The sequence below is a fragment of the Telopea speciosissima genome, chromosome 7 (assembly GCF_018873765.1).
Source record: "Telopea speciosissima isolate NSW1024214 ecotype Mountain lineage chromosome 7, Tspe_v1, whole genome shotgun sequence".
Classification (NCBI taxonomy): Eukaryota; Viridiplantae; Streptophyta; class Magnoliopsida; order Proteales; family Proteaceae; genus Telopea; species Telopea speciosissima.
In genome coordinates, this window is record NC_057922.1 from 28,560,750 (window position 1) to 28,568,173 (window position 7,424).

The window sequence follows — 7,424 nt, forward strand, 5'->3', positions numbered from 1 at the left end:
TAACCAACCACCATGTACTTGGATTTACTTACCCAATTCAAAAAATTCTTTGGAATGGGTACTTGGATTTACTTAACCAAAAAAATTAATTAAAAGCAGGTACATGGATTTAATAATGTATTAGTCTCGACACCGATTTAGATCGGTTTGTAACGGTTTCGATCGGATAGATATAGCCCTATATTTTTTCAAAAATCAGAATTTTTTAAATATTTTTACACTTGTTCTTACCGATCTGCTTATATGGATTGGTCAGTGTGTCAAAATCAAACCGAAACCGTTTAACGAAGCCGAATCGAACCCTTAAGCCTTGAAACCGTTTAATAAACGGTTTGGTTATGGTTTCAAAATTGAGACTGTTTAGTTAAATGGCTTGAGCCAAAGTGAACCGTTTAAAATTGAAACGTTAAACCGTTTAATAAATGGTACGGTTAAGGTTTAAAAAATGAGACCGTTTACTTAAATGGTTTGAACGGAACCGAGCCATTTAACCGAAACTAGACCATTTAACACACTTAGGAATCAATATCGATCTCCACCGATATCGATACAAATCAACCAATCCGCGCGATACCAATTCCGCAAACGATGGCTGGGTATGGGAATTCAAAAAGGTATAAGCATTTGTTTTTATGGGTAGAAAGGTATATACAACTTTATCGATGTAAAGGTATAAGCAACTTTAAGGGTGTAAATCGATTAGGATTTTGAGATTCAAACTTAAACCGAATTACTCGGTACGGTTCGATTTGATTTTATTCGGTTCTGAACATCAGTTCTTATACGATTCGGCTTAGTTCCTATACTCTAATATACAATATATATAAAATAATATATTATACTATAATATTATAATATAGTATATTATTATTATTATTATAAAATCTAATAATAATATTAATATAATGTATACTGTATATATATATATATATATATATATTATAATGTATTGATATTTTTTTTGGTAGAGTATAATATATTAATATACTATAATATATTAATTAATTGAAAAGACAATGCTACCTGGTCCGGTCCAGCGTGTGGACCCTGCACCCAGACACAGGGTGTGTCGCGTCCTCAAGGATTTCCCCCTTTCATGGGGACGAGGCATTCATTTTGTCTGGCACTGTGTCTAGATGTAGGGGTCGTGCCCTGCACGTGACTAGGTAGCATTATTTCTCCCTATATTAATATATTATAATAAACTAGTATCCAAAATTTGTTCGGATTTGGTTCTGAAATTAAGTTTGACTTATTTGGACTGGTTTCAGTTTTGGTTCTGGTGCGAATTGACGCCCTTACGCAACTAGGCAAAAGAACTACACATGTACGCACACCCTTACAAAAAATGAGGGCTCTACAAGTATTTTTATTTTTAATTTGGGAGAGGATTTTCACACAGACAGTGTGGAGAGGAATCTGCACACTACACCAATATGTGTTTTAAAAAAAATATTATTTATGCGAGACCCACATTTTTAGAAATAAATACAAAAATAAAAAAAAATTATGCAAGAGAAAATTCATCCACCGTGTAAAAATAATAAACGAAAATTTCAGATATCACAATCACATTCTTCCACTGTGTATATATGTTGTCATAGACCTACCTTTAATGACGGTCTTTGGCAACCGCTACCATAGACATCCGCTAAAGTATATTATTTGATAGGTAGAGAAATTAGGGCTGACAAGTTGGGGGATAAATGTAGTTATCGTAGTTTTAAATACCGCATCAGTAAGTATCTCATATAACTACGATTTTTAAGATTATGTTTCTGCAATTGTAAGGTCCTCTATTATTGTGATGTTAAATACCGCATCAATAAAAATCTCATATAACTACGATTTTGTTTTTGCCATTATGAGGTCCTCTATTATTGTGGTTTTTAATACCGTAGCCATAAGTATCCCCTATTACTACACTTGTTAACTACAGTTTTATGTGCGTAGTTATAGGGTCTGCTTTTTTACTGCGGTTTGAATTCCGCAATAATAAGTATCTCATATTACCACGATTTTTAACTGCGGTTTTGTTTCCACAATTATAGGGGTCATCTGTTACTGCGATTTTAAATACCACAGCAATAAGTATCATATATTATTGAGACTTTTAACTGCGGATTGATTTTCGCAGTTAGAAGGTCCTCTGTGGCTACGGTATTTAAAACTGCAGCAATAAGTACCCCATTTTACTGCAATTTTTAACTTCGGTTTTGTTTCTGCAATTACAGGGTCCTCTGTTGCTATAGTCTTAAATACCGTAGTAATAAGTATCTCATATTACTGCGATTTGTAACTACGATTTTGTTTCCACAGTTATAGTATCCTCTATTGTTGGCATTTTAAATACCGCAGTAATAAAAATATTATATTACTGTGATTGATAACTGCGGTTTTATTTCTGTAGTTAGAGGGTCCTTTGTTACTGCGATTTCAAAAACCGCAGTAATACGTATTCTATATTACTGCGTTTGTTGAGTGCACTTTTGTTTCCACAGTTATAAAGGCATTTGTTAATGCGGTTTGTAAATACCGCAGCAATAAGTATCCCATGTTACTGCACAAGAGAAAACCGCAGTTACAGGACATTTATAGCTGCGGTTTTAAAAAACCGTAGTTAACTATGTGTAGCTACAAGTGTATTTTGTTGTAGTGTGGTCTCCACTGCTCGATTGAGGAACATCAAGGGGAGTTAGTCTATGGAGGTCAGATAAGACCTCCCTTGCCGTTAGCATCTGTCTGTTAAGTGCTGACGTGGCATAGTTAGTTTTTTTATAATGCCTAAACTAACCCTGGGTCATTGTGAGATGACCCATTTACCCTTCTTCTACTTCCTCCTCCTCCTCTTGCAACCCCTTCTTCCTCAAGCCACTGCAAAACAAAAGCCCGCGAGGGTCTCGAATTGAACTTAAATCAATGCCAACGGCTTTTCCAATAGGCTAGAATAAGCCCTGAAATCCCTTGACCGTTCAAACGAAATGAGGAACCCTGAAAAATAAAAACGGTTTCAGATATTTAATACACCCATTAATGGTTTTCAAAACCCAGCCCTCCATGGTTTTGTTTATGGCCACTGTAGGCATTAAAGCTCTAGTAAATTTGAAGACCAGAAGTCTTCTGCACCCGACGGATCAAGTGGGATTTGGAAACCATGATTTGTACTTTCTGTTGTACAGTGTTTATTTGGACATTCTGTTGCATCAGCCATTGTAAACTCGACGTTGGGGCAACATGTGTTTGATTTTCCTCAAACACAGTCTCGTCGTCCAGTTTGCTTTGTCGCTGGTCAACCGCTGGTCTCTATGGGACCCGTCTTGGGCCCTCTTCGCACTGTCACACCATATTTTTGTGTGGTATTGTGCTGAATTGGTTCATCCCGGAGAGCTTATTAAACATTCTTCATTCTTGTTCAAATCGTTTCAGTTTACCCTTGAAAATTATTGATTTTTGCAGAATATAAAGTTCAATCATGTAAACAATGAGAGGGTTCGGTGTATCCATTCACTTAATAGCAAAGCTTTCCACTTTATGATTAACTTTTGCCAGAACTTTGGAGCACGCAATCTCACTATCACCACCCCCGAAACTAGCCCAAACACAGACGGCATCCACATCAGTGAATCCAATTCGATCCGGTTTATTATGTATTAAATATTTTATACATTTTTGTTTAATATATATGATCACTTGTGATATAAGTTTTGAGCAATGAATGTCCATAAGTTTACACTTTAAATTAGTAGTCACGACTAGGGTTTGGGTTAGGCAACCCTGATCATATGGTTGTCGCATTGGGTATGCCTAGACATGTTGCTGTCATAGTATAAATGCGAGTACGCACATGAGTGTATATTGGTGAAGAATCTTATTTTGTCGATTCCTTCATGTATTACTGTCAGATGTAGGTTTGGGATAGACATGCGTCACCAAGACCCAGTACTTGAGAGGGCCTTGTCACTGCATGATATGAAAATATTATTTGGTTCACCAATGACTGTGGTTCAAGAGAACTACAGTCGATGTTCTGGGAATGCGTAAATATTATGTGAGTGAAAGAGTCACTCAACATGGTCTCCACTGCTCGATTGAGGAACATCAAGGGGAGTTAGTCTGTGGAGGTCAGATAAGAATCAGGATCCTGTACCATTTTTGTTAAATGGTTTTTGCAAAACATATTTTCATATGAATTGATAAATTATACTTTTGTATTTGATTAAAGAGTTTAATTGTGTTTTGAGGATTCCGATCACGTACACGGATGCTCCCATACAGACATGTACCATGGAATGGGGTTTGGGAGTACTAGTGTACATGCCCTAGATTCCATGATGATGATGTTGTCTAGTTGAGGGTTAGTGCATAAGTGTTATGCAGAGGTATTTCTAGGATTTGGTAAATAATAATTAATTTGTTTAATTTTAAATGGGCTTGATGCAATATTTAATTAAAGGCCCATTATAGAGTAAAATTTTATTTATTTTATTTGTACTTTTAGATTCTGCTTCTTCACTAATTAGAAGTCTATTAGGATTTTCAGTCAAACAGGAGAGAGAGAGTGTTAGACTCTTAGTGGGAGTGCATCCTATTTAATCACACCACAAGGGGGCATAGGACACAATATCCTAGATGAATTTTCTTGCCCTCCACTCTGGAAAATTCACCCCTGCGTCTCTCTCTCTCTCTCTCTCTCTCTCTCTCTCTCTCTCTCTCTCTCTCTCTCCTCTCTCTTGCTCTGTTGAGTTGTGAGACTTGTTAGGGTTTTGGAAACCCTAGGTATTTGGGATCCAGTTGTTCTTGTAGAAGAAATTCTGGTTTGGCTTGAGGATCTTCTATTGCATCAAAGAGATTCAAGTTAGGGCTTTCTTGAAGGGCTCATTAGGGGAAGAACCATTATCTGGAGGAGGAGCAACACTTGAGGCTCTACAGGTTAGCAGATCTTGGTGTTTAATTTTATGCATTAAGTGTTTTTAATTATTTGAACAAATAAGGTCATCCAAATGGTTTCATATCATAACAAGTGGCTCAGATACCAAATGGTAAGCGGTCATTTTCCCCAAAAAAAAAAAAAAAAAAAAATCTAGATTTGATCCATGCAAGCTTAACATGACCACATAAGGTCATTCGAATGATTTCAATCCAAATCGGGTGGTTCGGATATCGAGAAACATGTCAGGGGTAAAACGATCATTTTTATAGAAGTTGTTGGATTCAGGTGGAAATTCTCATGCGGGCTTAAAATGATTAAATAAGACTATCCTAGGGGTTAGGCTCTACTTGAAACAGTTTGGTTACAAAATAAGGAAGGGATAATTTGATAATTTTCTACTATTTGGTCACCACGTGAGCTAACCAGGCTTTGATCATCATCGCCGAGACACACTTTCAAGGTGTCAAAATGTGGTGTCTACACATGTGGATTAATTTGAGCCACAATTGGGGCTTAGACAAGAATGGTACTAACGAAGCCCAGTTTATTAAAAAGAGGGTGTTTTTCACAAAGAGGCTTGTTTCCACAATCAAACGTGTGACCACTTACTTGGTCACAATAGAGCAACCTTGACATTTGTACTAAGGCCCGCCCTATTAATATTTTATAAATATATATTATATAATACAGGATTGGGATGGCCTTGCCAAGGTCGAGGCCTCAGCCCTGACCGCTGCTTATCCCCAGGCTCAGCCGTGTCTGGGGCTCAAGGTGGGTTTGGACAGGCTCCGGTTGGCCGGGTTTTTTTTGTGACACACATAGTAATTCACATGAGTGGACACTACTGTTTCTATGGTTCATTGTCAATATCTTTAATCACTTCATATGTTTTTTTTTTGGATCGGTGTTCCCAGCACGCCCCTACCCCATGGTTTGAGGAATCGATATCAAATTGACCAATTTGTATCAGTATTAGTGGAGACTGATACCAATTATTGGCTGATCCCATATTAGTGGATCAATATGGACAAAGGTAAAAATATAAAACAAAATTAAGTTTTTTTGAAGAAAACATGATCAATCCGCCCTGCACACGCACAAGGCTAATGAGAGAATGCATCTTGGCATCACCGGAAGCATGATTTCTGCCTTTCATGGGGCGGTGCGATAATTTTGCCCCCTTTGCGCCTGGGCACGGATAATGTACTCCCCCCACAAAGAATGTCTTCCTTTTTACTTTTTATTAGTAGGTACTTAATATGCGTTTCTTACTGACCCAACTCATTTGAGAATATCTTTGTAACTTTTAATTTTCTGCCACTGGAATTGTGATAAAGAATAGGAGAACGGGTCGGGTACATGATAATGCAGGCACCCGTGATCAGCATGATCTTTGCACCATTTCAACCATAGACAGCTTTTATTTTCAAAAAGTTTTTGGCAATAACACTTCTTCAGGATTCAGAAATCTAGCATCAAGGTTAGGGATGTAAACGGATCGGATTCGGATCGGCTACGGGTCAGATGTGATCGGAGCCGGATATTCCTGGCCGAATACGGATACCTCTAAACGGATTCGGATGCGGATCGGATTCGGATTTTCGACCATCCGCTTACATATCCGCCTTGTGTAACCCGGACCTTCCTCCCCCTAGCGGATACAATTCTCTCTCAATCCATATCTCTTAGATCATGATTCTCTTTTCATCATATTCTAGAACTTGTTTAATCTTCAAAAACCCTAAAAATCATTATTTACTTAATTTTTTATTATTAAGTATTCGGATTTTTTTTCGAACGGATTTTAATCGGAGTATTCGGATTATTTTCCGGATATCTCTAAACGAATACGGATGCCCCTAAACAAATACGGATGCAAATTCGGATTCGGATTTCGGTTATCCATTTACATCCCTAATCAAGGTCAGACACCCATTCTTTTCTATTCTTTTACATTCTTTTGAATAAAGGGTTGACTAAAAAAGAATAAGGATCTATACCCTGCCGGTGTGTATTGCATCTTTCATCAAGGGGAATTAGGGATCTATGCCCATGCGTTCCTGTATTTAGGCGTTGTGATTGGTGTATCATGCTAGTTTACTCAAAGTGTATGCATAGTCAGTCGTGGGACCAACTCGAGTGGATTCCATACAAAATTACAAATACTATGCATGCTTAGTTGATGATTACTTTTCATTATTATAAAATAAATAAAAGGGAAAAAAGAAAGCTATTTACTTGATCTTGTGGCTTCTGTGCTTAAACATAAAAAATCATATTTATGTTGATGCCCTTAGGTGCATTCTCATTGGCCCGTGCACTGGTGCAAGTGCTATACGATCATACAACGATCTCTTGCCTAAAATAAAATTTATAAATAATAGGAGATAGAAAATTCTACCTGGACGTGTGCAATGCGCACCTCTTGCGCCCAGACACTGGAGCGGGCGGAACGAATGTCATGCTCGTCCGGAAATTCCACCTTTCCATAGAG